The sequence below is a fragment of the Lepidochelys kempii genome, chromosome 3, assembly GCF_965140285.1.
Source record: "Lepidochelys kempii isolate rLepKem1 chromosome 3, rLepKem1.hap1, whole genome shotgun sequence".
NCBI lineage: Eukaryota > Metazoa > Chordata > Testudines > Cheloniidae > Lepidochelys > Lepidochelys kempii.
This window is the reverse complement of record NC_136382.1, coordinates 133,538,882-133,564,554: the sequence shown is the minus strand read 5'-3', so window position 1 is coordinate 133,564,554 and position 25,673 is coordinate 133,538,882. Positions and strand designations below refer to the sequence as shown.

General features: G+C 42.6%; 1 protein-coding gene across 13 annotated transcripts in view; it reads left to right on the top strand.

The window, feature by feature from the left end:
- Window positions 1-25,673, top strand: part of SIPA1L2 (signal induced proliferation associated 1 like 2) — a 238,194-nt gene that overhangs the window by 26,664 nt on the left and 185,857 nt on the right. Inside the window, exon 1 of one of the 13 annotated variants that reach the window (XM_078852219.1) lies at window positions 25,268-25,325. The exons of the other annotated variants lie outside the window; for them this stretch is intronic. The gene's annotated coding sequence lies outside the window, so the exon portion shown is untranslated. Of the gene's footprint in view, window positions 1-25,267; window positions 25,326-25,673 lie in introns of those variants that run through there. 13 annotated transcript variants of the gene reach the window in all.

The window sequence follows — 25,673 nt, the reverse complement described above, 5'->3', positions numbered from 1 at the left end:
TACATTTAGAATGCATGAGTATTTAAAAATATATTCTAACATTGTTAAATTTGAGAACTCAGGTGGGATGTGTTTTTGGAGGTGGTTTATTGTAGGATGGTGTAAAGAGAAAATTGATTAGTATTTGCACTGACTGCAAACTAGCAGCACTGGAGAGCTGCAGAGATAGCACCTTAAACTCAATTCCAGGTAATAAGAAAGGAATACACTTCTACTGGCACTACTCGGAGTAAAAAGAAATGGAAAGTGTTTGGATTCAAGGAAAAAATGGAAAATAAGCTTGACTTCTTTGAACTGTGACAAACTTGCTTATGAAACTAATCATTTAAGATTTTGATTAAAAAAAATCTAGGACAGACTATGATGCATAGAGTTGAATGGGATGTGGTAGCAATAAGGATCATTGTTTCACTGGAACTCAGCAGAGGCATTTGGGCTTCAAATTCTGTTACGGGCACTAGAAGTCTTGTGAGGATTGTTGGGGAAAGTAAAAGGAGGCTGAGTCATTTGATAGGGATGAAGGAAAGCAGAGAACACTTGAGACTGGAAGACAAGGAAAGTGAGTTAACCACCTCTTTCTATTTAGCCAATCATGACGTAGGATAACGTCAGCCATTCCCTAACAAGCACTCCTCCCCATTCAGTCCTCATCAGGGCACAAAAAAACATTTGTGCCTTAATTCTGTTTTCCTCACTTTCAAACATTGTTTAACTAAGTTGTCATTTTTTCAATTACTTGATATCTATTTACAGTCAATTTGAGTCTTAATAAAGTTATTTTTCTTGGACTAGACTAATCGAAACCATTGTTCTGAGGCCCTTTGTGCTGAAACACTACAGCACAATTGTAACTACTAAAACAAATCTTTAGAGTATTTGTCACAAACAATTCAATTTATTTATAGCAATAATATAAAGATTCTCACATTTGAGCTGACCATGCAATCTGAGATAAAATATAAACCTGAAAATTTGTTTTATAATGAAGCCCTTGATGTCTATTTGCATTGGTGTAATAAATGTAAAAAAAATCTACCTAGAACAGTTCATGTCTTGAAAACCATTGTGGTAAGGCATAATTGCACAAAGGGTACCCATTCATTCAGTCTAGTTCATTTAAAATAGCAATGGGCGAGGTGAATTAAGGTGTACTTTTTTTTTCTAACTTTCAACTCATGGAACAGTTCTTTATTAAGGGACTAAAGCGCACTGTTAAATATTAAATACACTTTTACTAATTTTAAAGGGTGAACTTTGTCCTTTCAAACAAGACTTCACAAGATGAAACAGTGCATCATCAGAAGAGAGAAATACTCCTTTCAGGGCTCCAAAAGATATGAAGGTACTGCATCGAGCTGAAGGAAGTTTTTTTGGCAAATAGTGAACTTGCTGAAAAGTGTAGTTTCAAGGAGGCCAAAACTATTCACTAATTTGTGTCAAATTTGGTGAATATTTTCTGCTGAAAAAAGGGAGGAGAAATTCCAAACAGTTGAAACGTTCTGTTTTGACACTTTCAGAATGAAACATTTGAACTTCTTGTTTTGATTTGGTCTAATTTTGGGGGTGGGGAGAAAAAATTAACCTGAAATTCTTTTATAAATCATGTTAGCAAAGAGTTTCCAGACTACTAGTTATTTGCACGGTTAATAATCAAAGTACTTTTTATTCAAATTTTAATAGGTGAGGAAAGGAAGGATGGTTCAATGTAGGGCACTAGTCTAGGATTTGGGAAACTTGTGTTCAGGTTCCTGCTCTACCACAGACTTTCCTATAGGACCTTGAACATTTTAGCTTTTCTGTGCTTGACTTCACATCTGTAAAATGGGGATAATAGCACTTCTCTACATCACATTGAGAGTGATACGTTAACGATTGTGATATGTGGTTCCCATCATTGTAGTATCTGAGTAAGTTAAGGTTTTGTCATGACTTCTGTTTAAAGGTTGACTTTTCAAACTCCTCTTAAAATCAACATGGTTAGTCAGATTCCTTTTTAAATTTGGTGTGCCTCTGGAGGATGCATAGTAGGATTAGTGACCCAAATTTAGAGTCATTTGAGCTAGGATTCTGAAGATATAAGCCTTCACTCTTAGCAATTTTTAAAGAAGTTTTTGCAGGGGTATAGCTACAGGTGCAATAAAACACCTGAGGCTGGTCCATGTCAGCTGACTCAGACTCATGGTGGTCAGTCTACTCGAGTATAAAATTGCAGTGTGGGCCTTCGGGCTCAGGCTGGAGCCAGGGCTCTGGGATCCTCGGTTCCAGCCCGAGCCCAAGTTCTGTGAGCCTGAGTCAACTGACACAGAACAGCCACAGATGTTTTATTGCAGTCTAGATATACCCCAAGTGTCTTTTTGCAAAGAACTAATGATAAAACTGTTGATGTGCGTCAAAATGTTTTCTATCTGTCAAGTCTTACCCTAGATAGTGCATGGCACCCACCAAATCTTTCTGGGACCCAAATTGATGCATCCGATGAAGTGAGCTGTAGCTCACTAAAGCTTATGCTCAAATAAATTTGTTAGTCTCTAAGCTGCTACAAGTACTCATTCCTTTTTGCAAATTGAAAAAGGTAATTTATAAATGGCATATGCATTCTGTAAAAATGTACAAAACTGAAAAATTGGTAGAGGGTTTCCATTCCCACCATTTTACATGCTTCAAAGCTTGACTCATGTAAGTGCTTTAGAATCCAAACAGTTACTCGGATTGCTTTGAAATTTGGTGTACCTCCTGGGGTCGTAAGGTAGGAATAGTGATACAAATTTGGAGTCATGTAACTGAGGGGTTCCTGAGTTACAGCCCCCCCCCGAAAAAAAGGTTTCCTTCTACTGTTAAACTGAGAGGTACTAATGACTGCATGAATCACAGATCTCACTGAGATTGATGACTGTGGAGGTGGAGGAATGGAGGGGAAAGAGGGAGTGGGGCTGCAGTGAGGGGAGGAAGTTATGGGGGATAAATGGGAGGTGAGGGGAAGAAGGTTGGGCAGAGTGGAGGAGTGGGAAGGGGGATGTGGTGGGGAATGCCAGGGGAACTGAGGGGGAAGGAGCAGTGTCAGCCCCACATTCCCCTCCCGTGTGTCTGCCCAGATCTAGGGGACTCTTGTTCCTCTAGTGGGGTCTGGGTCCCCCTTGCCTCCCTCAAATGAGCTCAGATATTGGAGCCTTGTCCCTCTGGGTGTGTCTGAGCTCCTCACACTGCTCCCCATTGTGTGCTAGGATTGGGGGGCCCATCTATATGGGGTTAGTTCCCTCCACCACCACCTCAAGTGAGCCAGTTTTTGGATGATGTTGCCCTTTTGGGTGGATAGCTGAGAATGGGCATTTTTCATATATATCAGTCTCTAAAATTCTTGGGAGGGAAATGGGAACATCTGTTGAGATGAATGGAACAGTTCATATGTCTCAGAACTTTTGTTTCAGGTTGTACTGATCTCATCAGAATATTCTAATACACACATTTAAAACTTGCTTACACTGAAACAGTCAAGATTTATTGGACACTAATGCATATAGAGTGGCAGTTTCTCTCCACGCTACTTCCCCATAAAGTGGCAGTGTATATGATAGGATCCTCATTGGTTTACTTCCCTAAAATTCACACAGTTTACAAGAGTTGGAGTGCCTGACCCTCTCTACAGACACTTAAGTACCATAATGATGGGTACAGAAAGAATGAAAATCTTAAAGAAAAACACAGACAGAATTGTTATTAAGCAATTGACATTCAAGATTTTTCCATTAGATGAAAGAAATGTCAGTCTATAATGCTATCATTTAGATATATTTTCCCCATGTTTTCAGTTTTAGACTTCTCAGATTTGCTTAAACCACATTTCTCTGCTGAAATCAAAACAATAACTTAATGAAGTTCCTGTTTACCATAAATTTATTTCACAATGAATGCCATAAACCTAAATTCCATGTTGATTATCTAGATTTCAGGTTGAACATTGCATCATCTCAATTTTAAATGCTTTAAACTCCAAATTAGGTCAATATGACTTTTTTCTGCATACACTATTTTATCCGACCTATCTTTTGTACTATTATGTGGGAGCGGGGTGTGATGAAATGAAAGAATATGTTTATAGGAATTCACAATCAGGTAAGTACGTTTGTATATCCTTGCAGTTTCAGTTGAACAAAGATCTGTCAGAAAACTTAATGCTATCTTGTATGATGGGGTGATGTATGAGAATAAGCAAAAACTTGAGAAGTGAGCCTCCCTTTGTGCAGAACTGTCACTGCTGCCACATAGCTGATATAGACTCTTTTCAGCTGTCACTTTCAATACAAAAGAGAGAAGAAGCAGGGTTTGGATGCTTATTCCCAGTGTACTAATCTGATTGTATCTCTCTAAAACCAAGTTTAATGTCTGCAAGGTCACTTATTGTTTTTTCTCCATCACGATGGAAGGGGCTGGAGTTTTGACTTTTCTATACGTTGTATAAATTCACTTTGAACAGTGAAGGCCAAAGAAGGCCAAACCTTTAGGCATCTCTTTGCATCAAGAACAAAATAGTGTCTAATGTTGATCACTATATATCTTGAGGGACGAAGACTGAAAATTGTGTAACAATATGCATGACATTGTTTAAACTTTTCAAAACTCCTGAATGCATTGGGCAGACTTTGGTGTGTTGCTTATATCCTATCTAACCACAGGAGCGGAGGATTAATAGCTAATATATATAATAAAAATAACATGTCAACAATAAATTAAAATGCATTTGTTCTCAGTAGCTAGTATCAGTCAATTATTCCACTGTGATAGATGTGGTTTTGAGGAGGAGCTTTAAAAAGTAAACAATCCCCCCACCCAATCATTGTTCCAAACTCAAATGGCTGCCAGTCATTGCTGAATCCATATATGTTAAAGGAATACCAGTGGAAAAATAAAGAATGTGGACAATAAAATCCTTGGGTCAATACATTCTATCTCAGTACTATATATCCCTTAAATGGCTGCATGTGTGTGCATGCTCAGTGCATTTGGGATAAAACATGTGCCCTGCGCCTCTTTGTGCCATCAAATGAGTGGTATAAAGGGTGGTACCATCCAGATCTCCCTTCAGTTCCTTCTCAGCACCTGTGGCTATGAGCTGGGGCTTTGCCAAACTATGGAGTGACTTCTGTGTTTGGGCAACTGAAAAATAGGATGAGAACTAAAAGGTCATATAACACACCAGATCTCACGCAATTTCTGTTTAAAAGGACCCAACTTTACTTTCAGTTGTCCACATAGATGCAGAAAGTTGTCAAAAACTGTGTCATTCTGGATCAGAGAAATATTCCTTTTTGGTTCTTTTAGCTAATTAGTCTTTGCGCTAAATAGAACACAGATCAGTTTCTCTTCAGCTCATAGTGACCAGGCTCATGAGAGGTCTGTTCATATTTGAAACTTCATGTTAGGTTTGGAATTGTGATATGCCTTCTTTTGAGCCACCTGATGCCTGTGAGCTCCAGTTTTAAACGAGATTTTTATTCCTGGTGGCAATAACATCAGTTCACAAACTAAGTGAGCTTCAGCTCTAGTGGCTGCTCGATCCTACCCTAATTTTTACAAAATGAGATACTACAGGCGAAATCCTCAGCTGGTGTAGATCAGCACAGCTCCATTGAGCCCTATGAATTCCTTAGATAAAAATAGGATGGTGTTGTGGATACCTCAGATTCCTTGTAAGTCGGTCAAAATTTTACGTTGAACATTTAGTGCTGGCAAGTATGTTTCTCCTTGCATTGTATGGCCATTTAGGGTATGTCTGTACAGCAGCTGGGAGGTGTGATTCCCAGGACAAAGAGACATACACTCGCTAGTTCTGCTCAAGCTAGCATGCTAAAATTAGTAATGTCTGTGGAGGCTTCGGCTATCCACCCAATTACATACTCAGGGGCAGTGGCAGATTTAGAGTTCGTGGGGTTCTGTACTCAGCTTCATTTTTGGGCCCCTCCTGGGGACCCAGCCAAGAAAAAGAACATTCTCCCTTTTGTCCCCGTTTTTCATTCTTTTACTTCCTCCTCCTGTAAGTAATAGGAAGTAAATGAAAATAAGGTGAGGTACTTTGTTTTTGTAGTCTAACTTATTTTTCCATAGACCACTTGAAAATCGCTGAGGGTCTCGGCTCACCACTTAATGATCTTTCCAAATGTTGTTCATACCGTTAGCTAATGATTGTAAAGTGCTTTGGAGAAGAGCGCTTTATTAAAAAAAACAAACAAACAAACAAAAAAAAACCAAAAAGTGTTGGGGTGCGGGGTCTGGCCAGGAGTTAAGGTGGGGGAGGGGGCTCAGGGCTGGTGGTGCAGGAGCAGGCTGGGGGTTGGGGTGCAGGAGCAGGCTGGGAGGAAGTTAGGGTGTGGGGGGAGCTCAGGGCCAGGGGTGCGTGGTCTGGGAGGAAGTCAGGGTGCAAGAGCAGGCTGGGGTTTGGGGTACAGGGTCTGGCCAGGAGTTAAGGTGCGGGAGGGGGCTCAAGGCTGGGAAGTGCTTACCCAGGGCAACTCCAGTTTGGTGCAAGGGGTGCAGGTGGGGATGCGGGGTGTGGAGGAGTCAGGGTGGGCAGGGGGCTGGAGGTGGGGTGGGTGGAGGAGTCAGGGCTGGGTGTGTGTGACGGGGGGGTGCAGGAGTCAGGGCTGGGGGTTGGGGCAGGAGGTTGGGGTATGGAGTGCTTACCTGGGGCACTCCCATTTGGTGCAAGGGGTGCAGGTGGGAATGTGGGGTGTGTGTGCAGGAGCTCCTGTTTGGTGCTCAGGGTGGGGGGGGTGCAGGAGTCAGGATGGAGGCTGGGGTGTGGGCTGGGGTCAGAGGGTGCTCCTGCCCTGAGCGGCTCACGGCAGGGGGCTGGGGAGGTATGTGTAGGGGGAGTGCGGAGGCCCCACCTCTTCTCTGCCTCCTCCCCTGCAAGCGCGCTGCAGCCCCACTTCTCCCCCTCCCTCCCGGAGAGCCCTGAGCACAGGCAAACAGCTGTTCGGAGGCGGGGGAAGCGCTGGGACGGATGGGGAGGGGCGAGAACACAGCATGCTCAGGAAAGAGTGGGGAGCTTGGCTGCTGGTGGGAGCAGAGCCTGCAGCAGGAGCCCCAGGAGCTGGCAGGACCAAGCTTCTGCCCCTGCAGCTGCCCAGCCCGGGGCTTCCTGTCGTTGGGGGGGCCCTGTGCCAGGGCACTTTGTTTTTCACTGTAAATCTGCCTCTGCTCGGGGTCAGGCGGGATTGTACTCAGCTGGCTAGCCTGAGTTGCTTCCTGTGCTGCTGTAGCTATGCCGCTATTTTTAGCACTATAAGTCGAGCAGAGCTGTCATGTTTCCATCTCCTTGTGTTGGGAATTGCACCTCCCAGCTGCTGTGTAGACATATTCTTAAGCAAGAACCTGCTCTGCTAGTTGGATGTGGAAAAAACTCTGAGTTTTTAAGCAGAGTGGATTAAAGTCCTAATTATTTAAATCCAACTTCTTCTTGAATTTGGCAGCAATACAATAGGTCAAACTATACCCAGGGTGACCATTTCTAGCCATGAAGGGCACATTAGGTGGAAATGTCATAAGTGACTTAGGCGTGCAAGTCCCTTTGAAAGTTACTTAAGCCATTTTAAAAATCCAGCCCATCAAAAGAAGGTCAGAGAGATGTTAATAAGGGTACGCCTTCTCTACAGAGAGAGCCTGGACTAGCTGAGCATGAGTGGAATGTCTCCCTGAAAAGCCCTACTTCTGCCAGACCTATGTAACTACACCCCCAATGGTGCTGTACTAACCCTTGTGCGGGGATTGATATTCCTTGGTTCTCAGTGATGCATTGAACTAGGCCACTGCATGAATTCATTTGTAGGGTGTTCACACTCTCTCACCTAGCATGGAGCTGCTGTCTGAAGCAGTGACATGAGAACAATACTTTATGTGAATAACTCCACGTGGAGCTACTCATTATTAATGCAGACAGTTCTGAAGGTGAAAGCAAACTGCATTTGATAACGAGAACTTTTAATGAGAGTGTCATTAAGAAATTCAGTCTGCAAACTAAATAATGAATCATAGCGTACTTCTTTGGATGGCATCTCTGTGGAAATGCAGCAGAAATGGAGTGGGCAAACATGGGGTTAAAACACTGAGCCAGTGTAGGTGACCAAGTGTACATCTACACAGATAAAAAATTCCACTGCTGGCCCTGGTCAGCTGACTTGGGCTCAGGCTCTGGGTTGAAAAACTGCTGTGTAGGCATTCAGGCTCGGTGCTGAATCCGGAGCGTGTGAAGGAGGACGGTCCTAACTCTAAACTTCTAACAATTTTTTTGTGTGGGATAGCTTGATGATCCTTTCTAGGACTGTGAAAATAAATTCTCATGGTACTCTTTCCCCTGTTAGGCAAATCAGTAGTTGTGTTACAACAATATACACAACATAAAGTAATGAGAAAGCACTACTTGTACCTTTAATAACCTTTCCAGGTGCATCCTTAATCTCCAAGAGTGAGGGGGATCTATTGCAACCTACTTCTGGAGAAGAGAAAAATATTTACACATTATCTTGTTCTCAAAAGTTTTAGTAGTTCTATTGCATATCATAACCCACCTTCCCTGCAGAATGAGGCTCTGAAATGTCTATTTGTTTTGAAAGGAACTGATGGTTTGGGAAATTATTGGCCTTTATGGTACATGCCACCTGCTGGTGAGATGGTTTAATGCTTAGCGTTTTAAACTTAGACAGTCCATCCCAGTCACAGGAAGAAAGCTCAAACCCAAGACTGGGGAATCTATTATAACTACTAATGTTGGACAAAACTATAGAAACAGAATTATTTAGCTGTGTTTCAGATTCAATATGGCATAGAAAACAAAAGCTTTGGGGAAATAATTGCAGTTCTCATTTTTACTATTAATTCATTCATTGCGATAATGTAGATTCATTGAGGAATCATGCTGAGTAAATGAGAAAACATATTTGGAAAAATGTTTTCTGATGCCTAGTGTTACCTTTAGATTTATTTTGAAACTCACAAACAAGTATGTTCGGAGCTCATTGGAATAATATATGTGATGTGATGAAGGTGATATGAACATAACTTGCAGTTTCTGTAGGGTCTTGAACAACAAGTGAGGATGTTCAATTAGGGTGTAAACTCCACAGGGTAGGGACTTTTTGTCTGTAACCTGTAGTCACTTCTGTGGCACAATGTTATTCCTAAACCATTTGCATGTTGAAATGTAATGGGTTGCCTTTTGGTGAATGTACTTTTTTAAAAAAAAATGAGTGACCCTTTCCCCTCATTATAACTATTGGAGAGCCCCAGCAGTGTCTCAGAATTACGGACATGTTAAAATCAGCAGCAGATTTTCTTCAGATACACATGTGCAGAGATTCTCATCTAAAGATGGAAGGAAAATAATTTGATATGGCACACTGCAAAGCAAAATGTTATCATTGCTAATTATTATGATTTAAATCTGTGTATTTTATTTCCGACAGTAAGTCTGTAGAAGTCTGCTGAATACTACTCATTTATTATCAGAACAGCAAATGAATCTCGGTAGTAACAGAAATTTTTGTTCCATAGTAAATAGACAGGGATGGCAAAGTCTTGTTCATGCCTTAAGTGATATTTGATGGCATACTTCCAATGCCAATTTCTTTTTCCTTCTATGCATAGTTCACATCCCTGTTCCCCATATTAATCTGTTGTGTGTACCTTTGGGGACATTTCTGGTTTAGTTGGCTAGTTGGTTTATTTAAAAATTTCTCTTCCACAGTCCATATCTCTGCTTATGAAAGCACACAAACTATGTAATGCTAAATATCTAATTGAAATCCTTCTGCAGTAATGGTAGGGTTAAGAATTTGAAGCTGAATTTCTGCTAGCTAGGTCTTTGCAGAAAAAGAGAACAGAAAAGAGCACATCTGTCACATTCAGAAGAGGAAGCAAAATGAGGCTGATCTCCTAACCAGAAAGTAGGTTTTAATTTCAAACTGTTCTATGGAAGGTTTTTCTGAATCCATCTTGCCTACCAATAAAGAAAAAAAGGAATGTGGGAAAGCAATGTTGGTCATAATTATCATGAACCAGGGATAGGCTGACTTGTATCAGGAGGTGATGGAGGGCTTAAAGTGTGTATCTACTCTCACAAGTGTTACACTCCAAAGTAACACTGAAAAATGGTACACCCTTACTAAGATCTGTTGTCTGTATACATTCAATCATATTTGCTTGTTTTACTGACAAAAATAAATTTTTACTACCTTCATTCCTTGAGAACCAACACAGGTTTGGGCGAGTGGATTGAATTCTTGTCATATAAGCTATTCAACAAAACTGTTGTATTCCAGTTAGAGTGTAACCTGTGCAAACCTCAGGGCAGACACTGCCAGTTTGGGGTATGTTCTAGAATTAGATTTCAGTAAAAATGTGAACTCCTGAAGCACTATAACAGTCTTACCATGGAGTTCTTATTTTTGAAAACTCACGGTGATCGATGGAGATCTCAGATGATTGGAAAAAGGCTAATGTGTAGTGCCCATCTTTAAAAAAGAGAAGGGGGAGGATCCGGGGAACTACGGCCAATCAGCCTCACCTCAGACTCCTGGAAAAATCATGGAGCAGTTCCTCAAGGAATCAATTCTGAAGCACTTAGAGGAGAGGAAAGTTATCAGGAATAATCAGCATAGATTCACTAAGGGCAAATCATACCTGACTAACCTAATTGCCTTCTATGACGAGATAACTGGCTCTGTGGATGGGGGGGAAAGCAGTGAATGTATTATTCCTTGACTTTAGCAAAGCTTTTGATACGGTCTCCCACAGTATTCTTGCCAGCAAATTAAAGTAGTATGAGCTGGATAAATGGACTATAAGGTGGATAGAAAGCTTGCTAAATCATTGGGCTCAACAGGTCGTGATCAATGGCTCTGTCTAGTTGGCAACTGGTATCAAGCCGAGTGCCCCAAGGGTTGGTCCTGTGGCCGGTTTTGGTACAATATCTTCATTAACGATCTGGAGGATGGCGTGGATTGCACCTTCAGCAAGTTTGCAGATGACACTAAACTGGGAGGAGTGGTGGATATGCTGGAGGGTAGGGATAGGATACAGAGGGACCTAGACAAATTAGAGGATTAGGCCAAAAGAAATCTGATGAGGTTCAAGAAGAACAAGTGCAGAGTCCTGCACTTAGGACAGAAGAACCCCATGCACTGCTACAGACTAGGGACTGAATGGCTAGACAGCAGTTCTGCAGAAAGGGACCTAGGGGTTATGGTGGGCGAGAAGCTGTACATGAGTCAACAGTGTGCCCTTGTTGCCAAGAAGGCTAACGGCATTTTGGGTTGTATAAGCAGGAGCATTGCCTGCAGGTCGAGGGACGTGATCATTCCCCTCTATTCGGGATTGGTGAGGCCTCATCTGGGGTACTGTTTCCAGTTTTGGGCCCCACACTATAAGAAGGATGTGGAAAAATTGGAAAGAGTCCAGCGGAGGGCAACAAAAATGATAAGGGGACTGGAGCACATGATTTATGAGGAGAGGCTGAGGGAACTGGGATTATTTAGTCTGCAGAAGAGAAGAATGAGGGGGCATTTGATAGTTGCTTTCAACTATCTTAAAGGGGGTTCCAAAGAGGATGGATCTAGACTGTTCTCAGTGGTACCAGATGTTAGAACAAGGGGTAATGGTCTCAAGTTGCAGTGGGGGAGGTTTAGATTGGATATTAGGAAAAACTTTTTCACTAGGAGGGTGGTGAAGCACTGGAATGGGTTACCTAGGAAGGTGGTGGAATTTTCTTCCTTAGAGGTTTTTAAGGTCAGGATTGACAATGCCCTTGCTGGGATGGTTTAGTTGGGGATTGGTCCTACTTTGAGCAGGGGGTTGGACTAGATGACCTCCTGAGGTCCCTTCCAACCCTGATATTCTGATTCACAGACAGTCCCCTTTGGCATTCCACTCTATCTTCCCACCCAGACAGGATGTACTTAGTGACAGTCGGTTACCATGCACCAAAGATCACACAAAATTCAGGTTGTTTCCAGTCACTTATCCCAGGTCAATTTGTACCTCACATCTCATACCAAAGACACCACTTGTAGCCAGTCCTATAGTAAACCGACTAAGGATTTACTAACTAGGAAAAAGGAAATGAGTCATCTACAGGTTAAAGCAGGCAAACATATATACATGAATGATTTTGAGTTGTAGTCATCTGTCAGCACTGAATGCCTTTTAGGGTTAACCCATGTTGACACTGGGAATCTCTGCTTCTGTTTCCTAGCTCCAGCCCTATGAGAGTCCAAACAGCAAAGAGATGACCGATTTTTCTTGTTCACTATCTTTGTCCTTCCTCCATAATTCAAGCTGATGGAATGAGCTCTTTTGCACGTAGTCTCTTCATGATGTGTGAAGGCGCAATTAACAGTCTTTGTATCCTGATGTCCCACAATGGCCCATTTAGTTTTGATAGCCTTCTTAATGAGCAGGCGTTGATCCCTTCTGACAGTTTGACAGTTTCGGGGCAAACATTTTTACAGCTATAAAACAAAAACTTTATCACATGCTATAAAGTAATACTTATGTGAGATTAATGCATACAGCAATTTACAAGCATTTCATAAGTCTAAACACATTGTTTTAGAGTAGCAGCTGTGTTAGTCTGTATCAGCAAAAAGAACAGAAGTACTTGTGGCACCTTAGAGGCTAACAAATTTATTTAAGTTCAGTAACCGTCTTAACCATACTAACACACAGGTGAGCGGGACTGGTTTTCAGCAATGCATTTGTCAGTGCTTGGCTGAGGCCTAAAGCCTTGGGAAGAGCTGGCACCTGGTCTGCCAAGTGTGTCACCATTGTCTTAAATTCTGCCATCAGTTGCACAAGTGCAGCTTCACTAAAGAGCAGAATTTGAAGTAGGAGTTGCACAGATTTAATTAGGAACAGCATTTGGCCTGTTGTATCTTCATCAGCACCAGCGATAAATAAGCCATCTCTTCACCTCTAATGTGAGATGAATGAGGACAGGAGAAAGCAATCATTGAATTGGTCACTGTTAGCAGAGGTACTGGACAAATTAAGTATACTGAGAAGTACATGGTGATATCCAAATATATCTTGTACTGAATGTGACAGATGCAAGTTTCCTGCAGTGTCCTGGACAAATCTTATTGAATTAAGTTTATGTATCATTGTGGGCTGGGGATTGTATGTAATTCCATGCTCGAGGGGGACCACAGCCCTCCAGGAACTAAGAACAGTGCATTCTGTGGATAAACATGTATAAACAGAACTGTAAAAGAAGCAATAGCTCTTAATTTAGTTCAGATAATTAGGGTGAACCTCTTTAACTGTGTAGAAAGGTAAGAAAAACAGACCTGTAATCCTGTTCCCAGTTCTTAAGAACCGATTATCCTATCGTATCAAATCAAAACTGTAATTTGTATTCACATTTTTTCATCAGGCTACAAATTTTCTCATTTAAAGACACTCATTCCCAAGAAAAAGTGCAAAGTTATGGGCCACATAGGGGATTGCATATTAGTCCTCCCAGTATATACTCTATGGGCTAGATCAGTGGTGAGCAACCTGCAGCCCGTGGGCTGCACATGGCCCATCAGGGTAATCTGTTGGCAGGCTGTGAGACCGTTTCTTTACCTTGTGAGTCTGCAGGTACGGCTGCCCACAGCTCCCAGTGGCTGCGGTTCGCCATTCCTGGCCAATGGGAGATGCTGTGGGAAGCAGCAGTCAGCATGTCCCCACCACAGTAAAACAGGATTATACCCTCCAGTTCCTTTCTATCCCCCCTTCCCACTTGCTTTCCCCATCCCTCTTCAGGGACCCCTCTCACAAAAGTTTCAATGTGAAGGAGGTAAAGGTATTACTACAGCTGGGTGTGGTGGAAGAAGTTCCTCTCAAGTACAGGAACAAGGGGTTCCATTCCTGGTACTTTTTAATCCCAAGGCCAAGGGTGGTCTTCGGCCCATCCTGGACCTCCGAGACCTCAACAAGTACCTAAAGAAGTTAAAGTTCCACATGGTTTCCCTGGCTTCTGTTATCCCCTCCCTGAATCCAGGAGACTGATATGCTGTCCTCGACTTGAAGGACACATACTTCCATGTAGCGATCTTTCAAGGGCACGACGCTTCCTCTGGTTTACGGTGGGGCCCCACCACTACCAGTTCGGTCCTTTGCGGTCCTCCTGTTTGGCTTGGGGACAGCACAGAGAGTGTTTACCAAGTGCATGTCAGTGGTAGAGGCTTACCTCAGGTGCCGGGGTATTCAGATCTATCTGTACCTCGACGACTGGCTTGTCAAGGGCAGCTGCAGGTCTCAAGTCCAAAGGGATGTTGTGGTGTTTCAGGCCACTTGCCGCTCTCTGGCCCTACTGGTAAATGACAAAAAATTGACGTTAGTGCAAGTGCAGAGGGTAGAGTTCATAGAAGTGGTCCTCGACTCGGCCTGCAGCAAGGCTTTCCTGCTGCTGGAAAGGTTCCAAACGTTGATGAACCTCATCGTGAAGTCTGTGCATTCCCTTTGACTACACCCAGGCTCCTCCTGGGTCACATGGCAGCGTGCACTTATGTGATCCACCATGCCAGGCTCCGAATGCAGCCCCTGCAACAATGGCTGTGGACTATTCCCAGTCCAGAGACCCTCTGGAAAAGATTGTTTATTCCCCAGGCGATACTTACATCGTTGCAATTGTGGACCCAACCGCAGGACAGCCCTGGAGGACGTTTCATTCGAGAATCCCCCTCACTCCATCGAGTTGGTGTCGGGCGCCTCAGACCGTGGCTGGGGTGTGCATCTTAGCGACCTCCAGACACAGGGAATGTGGTCCCCGGAGGAGGCGAAGTTGCACATAAACGGCAAAGAGCTCTGAGCAGTCCGGCTGGAGTGCAGAGTCTTCCTGCCCCACCTGTCAAGCAAGGTGGTACGAGTCCTGATGGACAACGTAGCCTCCATGTTCTACATCAACAGGCAAGGGGGAGCGCGCTTGTCGACTCTGTCAAGAGGCACTCTGTCTATGGGACTTCTGCATCAGCCATGAAATCCACCTGGAAGCTTGCCATGTTCCCGGTGTCAAGAATATGCTGGTGGACGAACTCAGCAGGGACTTCTCCACAAGTGGTCGCTCTATCCAGATGTAGCCTGCACGACCTTCCAAAGGTGGCCCCTTATACTGCTGGCACTAATCCAGAGGGCTCCAGATCTGGTCCCCTACGGATACTGCTGAGGGGAAAAAATTCCAGCACCGGTGCATGTGGCGCACAATATGGAACGGACATGAGCAATACATCTTGAACAGCAGTTACGGAAAAGGTAACTGTCTTTTACCATACATACATTTTTATCCTATTGAAAAGCAACGTGGACTGATGTCAGAATCAGTGGGCATGCAAGGATTCTCAAACTTTTTTGTAGTTTGGGCGACATTGTAGTAGAGTGTGTCCCACTAACCAAGTCTCCTGTCAAGCAACAATCATATAACCTCTATGTGGCAGCTTCAGCAATTAGTGAAATGGAAAAATATTAAGAAACAAAATTTTAACTCCTTGCTGAGATTTAATAACTGGAAACAAGAATTGGTACTAACCCCATATGACCATCCTACTCTCCATGGACAACAGGGGTTTGAGTGGAATTGTCTGTCAAGCATTAGAATGATGCAAGCAGTAATTGTGGTTTCACTTATATTGCACATGTGACTTGAGACCTGAATCCATGTCAATGGAATGAAAGTTTTTCCCCTCACTGATGCATTTTCTTTTGTATGCTTAAATTGAAATATACTTTTCACCTTATAATAAAAAAACACATTCTATTGTAGGTTGGTTAATTTTGCTTTTTGCCTATTACAGTTGGAATCATTTCAGTTAATTAGCTAAATACTAAATTACACAACCACCTAAATATTTTATAATCTTCCATATAAATATTGGTTTTATTTTTTTCAAACAACCTAGAGCTTCAACACATACTTAAATTTAATTAGTAGGTTCCATGTTCTTTCTGTAGGATTGTTTGATATTTTTAACTATTCTATATGTAGATAATTAGAACGCAGCATCGTGAGTGTTGGGCTTAGTCTATTTTAGAACATGTGAATAACTTGTTTCCTTTTCTTAATAAGTTGGGGGGGGGTTGTCTTTTTCATTAGTCCGTTAAGAACGTGGCATAGTTAACTGCTTGGTCTTCTTAAATTGGAAAAAAAAATGCCTAAGAGCAGGCCTGACCTAGCCTTGGCCATGTTTTGTCTAGGGCTCTTGTGTTGGCAAGAGAATATTACGTAACTCCATTACCAGGGGAAATTTGTTATAATTATGTGTGTTAAATACTGTTCTGTTCTGGACTCCTTGGGCATAATCTCCACTCTTTTCTTGTTTTCTTTAGAAATAGAATAGTCACTTAAGTATTAAGGATATTCATGAGTTTTGCACGTTCACAGTTTGAACATGGCAGCTCTCATGAGGGAACACTCATGTGAGCCGAAGTACTCTTCTGTCCTGTTGAGAGGAGGTTGTGCATTCCTCCACTGTTGTCTGCTCCAATTAATGGTTATTTGTGTTGACTGTGTAATAGTACATCTATATAATATGGTACAGTTTTTCTATATAAAAATATAAGTATAGGTAACTAGTTTAAGGCATAACGCCGGATAGCTGTTCGGGTTAAAAGGGGCTTACATATCAAATTCTAATGGAAAGTTGGTATAAGTTAGTTAGTTTGTGTGTTCTAGAGTGAAATTTTTCTGGAGGAGAAAAAATGTGGTTGGTGTTCAGTAATATAGTCCACCCCTCCAAAAATCTAACACACAAAGCAGTAAATTAAACTGGAACATGGAAATGGTTACTACTGTTTTATTGCTTCATATGCTGACTTCTGAGTTGACTGTATGTGCTGTTCTAAAAATATTTTCTCTTGGTGTCAACTTGCTGTTTTTAAGCATTTGCTTAATGAGTCAACTGCCTGCACTGCTGTATTTTTAATTGGAAATTGTCAGGTACCACCTCTTTCTCTTGCTTACTCTTTTTTTTGCCACTGGCATCAGTTTTCCACTTGCTTGCTTTACTGTGAATACCATCAAGGATTTCTGCCTCATTTAGTAACTTCTACCGAGATCTGCAGTTCCATCTGTAAGACATTCATTAACATTTTTCAGCATCAGCACCTTCACATCCTTTCATTTTTTCTTTTCATTGAATTGATATCCAAGGCACTGTAAGTTTCCCACTGCTCTGCTTGTAAGATTGGGGAAGATAGGGACCCCCTCTTGTTTCCCTGCAGTGGTGCGCCCATCTGTTTGGTATTTCAGTCAGTAGTATTAGTTTCACTAATATTGCCCTTGATATTCTGATCTTCCTTCCTGTGCTCCTCTCTGAGCATCAGCAGCCAGGAGCTGGGCAGGATGTAGAGAGATGCAGTGGGCAGGAAATGGTCATTTATGCTGTGGCAGAGGAATCCCTTAATGCCACAGGAGTATTGTGTCTGCAGGTTCTTTGCGACCCCTGCTTTTTGAATGTTTTCTGCTCCAGCTCCAAATGGACCTGTTTCATCATTAGGAATAACTGATGTGGCAGGCTGGTAAATTGTGGGAAAGTGATCTTTTTTTAAATTAGTTATGCTGAATGGCTTGTTGCATAATGAGGCTCCAGAATGTTATACACAAGCCACCTGGGCCTGATCTCCCTCATGCTCTCCTGAACAACATTCCTCCTGAAGTCTGACCCCCCCCCCCCCCGGTCCACTCACTATACTACAAACTAATGGTAATGGTAGAGCTAGGAATAGGACTCTGGTTCCCAGTCTTGTACTTTATTTATTAGATGATGGAAGTCTGTATATCAGCTACACTTTAATAGATGAACAGCGTCTATTACTTGTCTTCTATGAAACCTTTGAGTAAGCAGGCCAGTTCTATGTGTATTATACCCTTCATCCACAGTGAACCTGTTTGCTGAATTTAGCAAAAATCTCTGGCTGACTGCACAACTGACTTAAAACATGATAGTAAAAAACTATCCTTTGACACTTTCGCTTCCCTATTGGCAAGGCAGCTTTTGAATATGTTCCTCCATTTGCAGTGGATTGTGATAGAAATGGCTGCAGCATGGATCTAGTCTGGTAAGCTGTGCAAGAGATTTAGAATTAGGAGCTTTTTCATTCTAATTCCAGTTTTGCTGCTGACTTCCTATGTGGCCTTGAAATCTTGTTTTTGGTTGGGATTTTTTTGGGTGTTCTTCTGTGAAATGGAGATCGCATCACCTAATTATCTACTACTTAAGGTGACTGTGAGTGCTAAATATCCAATGCTTGTATAGTGCTTTGAAGACATAAAAGAACTATAAATATTAACCAAATATTGTTAATAGATTAAAGGGATCGTTAGGTCACAACGTGATCACCTATATAACAGAGATTATGGGACTTCCCTGGATTAATTCTTGTCTGAACTAGAGCAGGCATTCTTAACTTCATTGCACCGCAACCCCCTTTTGACGACAAAAATTACTACACAACCCCTCTCGAAAGCTTATGCTCAAATAAATTTGTTAGTCTCTAAGGTGCCACAAGTACTCCTTTTCTTTTTGCGAATACAGACTAACACGGCTGCTACTCTGAAACCCCAGGAGGAGATGACCAAAGCCTGAGCACACCTGAGCCCCGCTGCCCCAGGCCGTGGGGGCCAAAGTTAAAGCCCAAGGGCTTCAGCCCCAGGAGGGGGCCTGTAACCTGAGCCTCACCACCCAGAGCTGAAGCCATTGGGCTTTGGCTTTGGCCCTGGGCAGTGAGGCTTGGGATTCGATTCCAGGCCCCAGCAAGTCTAACACCAGTCCAGGCAACCCCATTAAAATGGGGTTGGGACCCGCTTTGGGGTCCGTACCCATAGTTTGAGAACCCCTGAAGGCCTATATTTTAGAAAAACATCCAATCTTGATTTAAAACTTGCCAGTGGTGGAGAATCTGCTTCAACCTTTGGTAATTGTTCCAATGGTTAATTACTCTCACTTATTAAAAATTTACACCTTATTTCCAGTCTGAATTTATGTAATTTCAGCTTCCAGAATTGTATCTTTTTATACCTTTGTCTGCTAGATCAAAGAGCCATTTATGAGATTTTTGTTTTTGTTCCCCATCTAGGTACTTGTAAACTCCTTAACTTTCCCTTTGTTAAGCTAAATAGATAGACTTAAGGAGCACAGTCACTGTGACTTGTTTTCCAATCTTTTAATCATTCTTGGGGGTTGTATCCTGAACCCTTTCCAATTCATCAGCATCTTTCTTGAAGTGTGGCTACTAGAACTGGACACAGTATTCCAGTAGTAGTCGTGCTGGTACCAGATATAGAGATAATATAACCTCCCTACTCCTACTTGGTAATCTCCTATTTATATATTCAAGGGTTGCAATTAGCCCTTACAGTCAGTGTCACAGTGAGAGCTCATGTTTAGCCAGTTATCCACCATCACCCCCCAAGTCCTTTACAGGGTTGCTGCTTCCCTGTAAGTATGGCTTACATTTTTTGTTCCTAGATATGACTTTATGCATATTGTTTGCTTGTGCTCAGCTTACCAGGAGATCTAGATCACTCTGTTAGTGACATGTCCTCTTCCTTATTTACCCCACCCCAAACTTTGTCATCTGCAAATTATTACTGAAGAAACCGCTAATGCAGTAAAAGGAACTCTGATTTCTTGATGATCTTTATAGGTCTTATTTATAATTTAAAAGTTTATTTTACAGTACCCAGGAGTGTGGGCAGTGTCTTGCAACACAAATAAAAAGGCATGGTGCTGGCCCCAAGGTTCTTAAACTGATATTTTACATAAAGGGTGTAGCAAGACAATTAGGGGAGGGGAGGAGGGAGAGAGAGAGAGGGGGTTATCAACAATAAGATTGATCCTACTAATACAAGAGAACAACTTGGAGTAAAGTTACTCTTTTTTTTGTTTTTTAAATAAAATGAATTCTTGTAGGTGTCAGGCTAATTATGGGTCTTGAGGGGTTTTAGTAAGAGGGCCAATTTAGGAGAGGCTTGCTGTGCCTATGATGCTGAATGGAAGAAAGCATGGAGGTATTTTTTAGGTAGTCTAGATATGAAGTTTGTCTGCTTCTCTATCTTAGTGCTTACTGTTTTTATCACGAGAACACCTCACAACATTAGTGTATTTTTATTTTCACAATATTATCTTCATTTTACAGATGGTAAATTTAGGCACAGAGTTGTATAAGGTGCAATCTAGGTATTGAACGCAGGTCTCCTGAGTCCCTGACTAGTAGTCTATCCACTAGAAAAAAAAAAGTGGTTTCAGTCCCTCCTCTCACATCTTGATTACGTTTTTATCTGTGTGGACAAAACAAAATAAACAGATCAGAGAAGTGTTGTGGAGGAAGAAGTGACAGGATCTGGACATGATCCATATGTGAGGAAGGAGGGAATGAACAGAACTTCCATAATAGGAAAGTGTGTTAAACAATGACAGAGATGGTGGTGGTGTGTTAAACAATGACAGAGATGAGTGGTGAGGATTCCGGAGAAAAGATAAGAAATTGGAAGCTAAATTATGATAGTTTCTTATTATCTATTGTTGTGGATGGTAAGGAGACCCAAGCCAAAATGATGGGCAAATCCTTTCCATTGATTCTTTGGCATCCAACTGATGCATTCAGTATGAGGCACAATTCCTCTACCCTCTGCACCTCCTTGATCAAATGGGAAAGTAAACTTTAACTTTATTTCCATAATTAAATTAAGTACAATAAAACCATGCAACTTGGCAAAAAAAAGTTTCTACATTCGAAATGTGCTAAAAGTACCCCATGGGTAGAGGCACGTTGCATTTGAGCGCACAGAAGTTTAATTGCTGTGTGGCTAAAGGGCAACCACTTTATGTTATTTCTTTCAGTCTGCTCCAGGTTGTTTCACTAACCAATATATTGTGCTCTACATATTATGTCAGTTTCACTATTTACGGAGTGTACTTCATTATCTAAAATATAGAAAGGACTCATAAAAATTATTGCTAGTTCAGCAGATTCTATAGACAACCAAACTCAGCAACCAACTGTGCAAACAAAAACTAAATGGTTGTCAGTTTTTAACATACAACTACATGTACAGCATATAACTAATCACTTTCAATTAGCAAATTCTTACTACTTTTATAAGTAGCCAGACTTCAGTGATATGATTTACTTGGCCAGCTCAGTGATCATGTAATGTATGTCAGTTCAGCTTTGCAAGAATGCATTGCTTCCCTGGGGAAAATGGGCATGGTGACTCAATGAAAAATCAAAGCACAAATAGCAATAGGTTGCAGTTTAAAAGATGATCTGAAGAGACTCTTGTAAATGATCAGGCATATATGTCATGTTAGTATATGTACAGTAACTCAAATGTGCATGGAAATCATGCAAAGTGAAATACACATGGACAATCAAATACTACGAATTCAAAAATGTACATAAGCAAATAAACTCAATTATTTAGGGAAGAGATTTTTAAAAAATATAATGACTTGAATTTTGTTAAATGAAAAATGCTTTAATTAAGATTACTTGATTTAGTGATTTTTGTAATAGGGTTAACTTTCAAGATCTTTTTTTAACAGAGGTAAACATATTACAGAATAACTTTTATTTTAGTTGCACTTTCCTTTTTATTACAAACATATAGAAGTATTTTTTCCCCTCTAATCCTGGGCAATGGAGAATTGCAAGGTTCTGATAATGATCTTACATCATGATAAAAGGTTACATAAATGTATCTTGGGATTTTGCAAACTCCGTTTAAGTAACTGCCTAGCATGAAGTGACCAACTGATGTTAGCACATCATAGGATTTGGGTGGGTGAGTAAGGTTATTAATCATTTTAGTGGTGGAACAGTTTAGGACGATACACCAAGAGAAATCTCTAAATGGAAATTTCAAGATGGGTTTTAGTTATACTGTGTCTGACTTCGCAAGGTGGAATTTGGCCAGTAGGGTTGCCAACTGTCTAATCACACAAACTCAAACACCCTTGCCCTGCTTTGGAACTGCGGCCAATGGTAGCTGCGGGGGCGGTGCTTGCGGGAGTGACATGGCACCAGGGCAGGCAGGAAGCCTGCCTTAGCCCCGCTGCGCCGCTGACCAGAAGCCACTGGAGGTAAGCACCTCCTGGCCAGAGCCTGCACCCCCTCCTACACACCTACCCCAGCCCAAAGCCCCCTCCTGCACTCAAACTCCTTCCCAGAGCCCGCACCCCAACCCCCTGCCCCAGCCATGAGTCCCCTCTAGCACCAAACTCCCTCCCAGAGCTTGACCCTGCACGCCCTCCTACACTCCCTCCTGCACCCCAACCCCCTTCCCCAGCCCAGTGAAGGTGGGGGAGAGCAAGTGAGTGGGGGGAGGGGGAGATGGAGGGAGTGGGGCGGGGGCAGGGTAAGGGTGTTTGGGTTTGTGTGATTAGACAGTTGGCAACCCAGTTGGCCTGGATATAGGAACTGACACAACTACTAAAGTGCCATAAGATTTTTAGTGACCACGTGTGGTCTGGATGTTGGTTTTATATCCGATACATTGTCCCCTAATGCTATGCAGAGGCACTGATTTTATTAACAAAAGGAAGAAACTCTTAAATATTCTTAATTGTCTATATCATACCCAAAACAAAGTGCTTTACAAACAGACACTGTTTCTGTCCTGAGGAGCTTACAGTTTAAAACCTTAGGGCATATCTACACTACAGCCCTAAGTCAACCTGTGTTCAGTCAACTTAGAGCCACCGCAGTAATTCCTGCGGTGGCTGTGATGTCCTCACCAGGAACGCTTCCACCAACTGAAAAGCAGTAGGTGAGGGGAGGCTGAAAGCCAGGGCTCAGGGCTCTGAGCAGCTCCCCACCAGGAGCCAAACTGCCCCCCGGGCTCTTGGCTCCCTGCTACCAGTTGAGAGAGGGGAGCAGCCATCCAAGCTTCTCGCCTCATCCCTCCCAGCCTGGAGCTGAGGGGAAGGGGCAGACATCCAGGCTTCTTGTCTCCCTGAGCAGGGAGCCTCTGGGCAGCATCCCGGCTGGGAGTGGGGAGCCGTTGGCAGCCAGCCTGTAAATTGATAAGAGAGCCAAGAGCCGATGTAAGTAACTACACCAACATAAGCGCTCTGCCTCTCGCGGAGGTGTACTTACTTTGTTGGTGTGGTAGGGCACTTACATCAGTGGGACAAGGCTGCAGTGTGTATACTGACATAATTAGGTTGATGTAAGCTACCTTATGTCGTCCTAACTGTATTGTAGACTAGGCCGTAGTCCTGACACTGCCTGTGGATAGGCACAGGAGTAGTTGCCAGGTGTCCAGTTTTTGACTAGAACACCTGGTCGAAAAGGACTGTGGCGGCTCCAGTCAGCACTGCTGGCCAGGCTGTTAAAAGTTCAGTCGGCAGCGCAGTGAGGCGCTACACAGCTCCAGGAAGCAGCAGTATATCCCACTCCTCCGGCCCCCTGTCCCAAGTGCTGGCTCTGCAGTTCCCATTGGCTGGGAACCGCAGCCAATGGGAACTAGCTGCAGGGGCAACACCGGCGGATGGGGCAGTGCGCAGAGCCACCTGGCCATACCTCCGTGTAGGAGCCAGAGCCAGAAGATGCTGCTGCTTCTGGGAGCTGCTTGAGGTAAGCGCTGCCTGGATCCTGCATCCCAATCCCCCCCCGCATCCCAATCCCCTGTCCCCTCCCCTCCAAACTCCTCGATTCCAGCCTGGAACGTCCTCCTGTACCCCAGAGCCCTCACCCCATTCCCCCCCCCCCGCACTCCAACCACCTGCCTCAGCCCAGAGCCCCCTCCAGCACTCCGAACCCTTGAGCCCCAGCCTGGATCCCCCTCCTCACCCCAAATCCATCATCCCTGGCCCCACACTGGAGCCCTCAACCCCACCCCCCCAACCCTCTGCCCCAGCCTGATGAAAATGAGCAAATGAGTGAGTGTGGGGCAAATGAGCGACAGGGGGAAGGGGGTGGAGTGAGCAGGGGCGGGGCCTCCGAAGGGGTGGGGAAGGGGCCTCAGAGGTGGAGCTGGGCAAGTGTTCAGTTTCGTGTGACTAGAAAGTTGGCAACCCTACACAGGAGTCTACCTGCTGGAGGCAGTTGCAGAATTGGGAACTAAAGAGCCAATTAGCGCACAAATGTTGGGGTCTGAGAATAGATGCAATAAAAGTGACTGATCAGATGGTGTTCTGCACTTGTCTTGTGATTCCATATTTTTTACTCCATTTTTCTTTTCTCTTTCTCTTCCCTTTTTGTCTCAGTTGGCCAATAAAATAGGAAAACTTGTTGGTCTTGTGTATGGTATGGTTGCTGTATACTTCTGTTTTGCTTCACACTGAAGCATACTGCTCTTTCGTTAATTCTGTTGCTCTGTTGTTCTTGGTCTTTGCTTTGGAAAGAAGCAGCATGTTTTTTTCTCTGAAACTAAACTTGAAGAATTACAATAGATGCCTTGTATAAAACACCTGCACACTAGGAAATGAAACAAAACTTTCTAGCTCTCACTGCTGCTTGCTAGTGCCTTTCCTGCCAATAAACAAAAGCAATCCGTTAACAGCATGGAAATAGATTGTTTACAGGATGTTTTCTGTATGAAAGGAAGGAAAAGTGCCTTTTACAGAGATCAGCCCATTGTGTTCGGGATATTGCAAGTTAAATGAAGCTTACCTTTCTGAGGGGAAATTAGCAGCGAAATACATGTAATCATTTCAGCCCTGACTTTGAGAGAGATTCCGAGCAACCCATGTTAACTGTTGAAATCAAAGGAGTTGTTGGGTATTCAGCCCCTGTCAGGATCTGTCCCCAACCACTACATTTGTGTTTTAAGAACTTGATTAGCTGTAGATAGTGCATTTTTAAAATAAAAACTAGGAATTTGTAGAGCACGAGTATCTCAATACTTTATGTAATAGTAAAACCACCTTGAAAATGTGTCTTCTTGTCTCAGATTGCTTTGCAGGGCCCGCTTTCCAGCTGGCAACCTTTGAAATATAGTCTCCTTCACTACAGAAAAAAAGCCATAGTCAGATTTTCCCCAAATAATGGCTTAAAGTACATGGAGTATGCTTTCCTTAGTTTGTCATGACTCATAAAATATATTAAATGTGATTCTGGTTAGAAATGTAGTAGTAATTCTTCATCCGTGAGTTTGTCAAAGTTCAATTTACAAGTTAAACCATGTTTTTTTATTTTTCCTCGCAGCCAACTGTATAACTTAAATCTATCATTAATCATTTGATTTTCATTCTGTCTCTTTTGTATCCTCCGTGGCACCCGCCATCATTATCACCAGCAAAGACTGTGGACTTACTAGCTTTGAATTCTGATGATGAAGCAATATGCATTATAAAGTAAGCAGACTTTCTTGAAGATACATTAATTTGGAAGTGCAGACAGTAATAAAAAGTTCAAACAGTAAAATAAACAGGTATAACACAGGCATGCATGGAGTAGATATAGTCCTTGACAAGGTGAAATTTTTAGTTAAGCATTTTTCTACCATAATATTTTAAAGTGGAAATCTATTGTAATAATTCTACTTTTTATGTCCATTCTTCTACTCCATGTCTTATTAAACGTCCAAGGCATTTAATAGTTGCACATAGGAAAAACACCAAAAAAATATCATTCGAATTATGGCAGTGAAGACACTAAAGAGCAGCTTGCTTAAAATATAGCTAAAAGCCAGAAATGCTTAA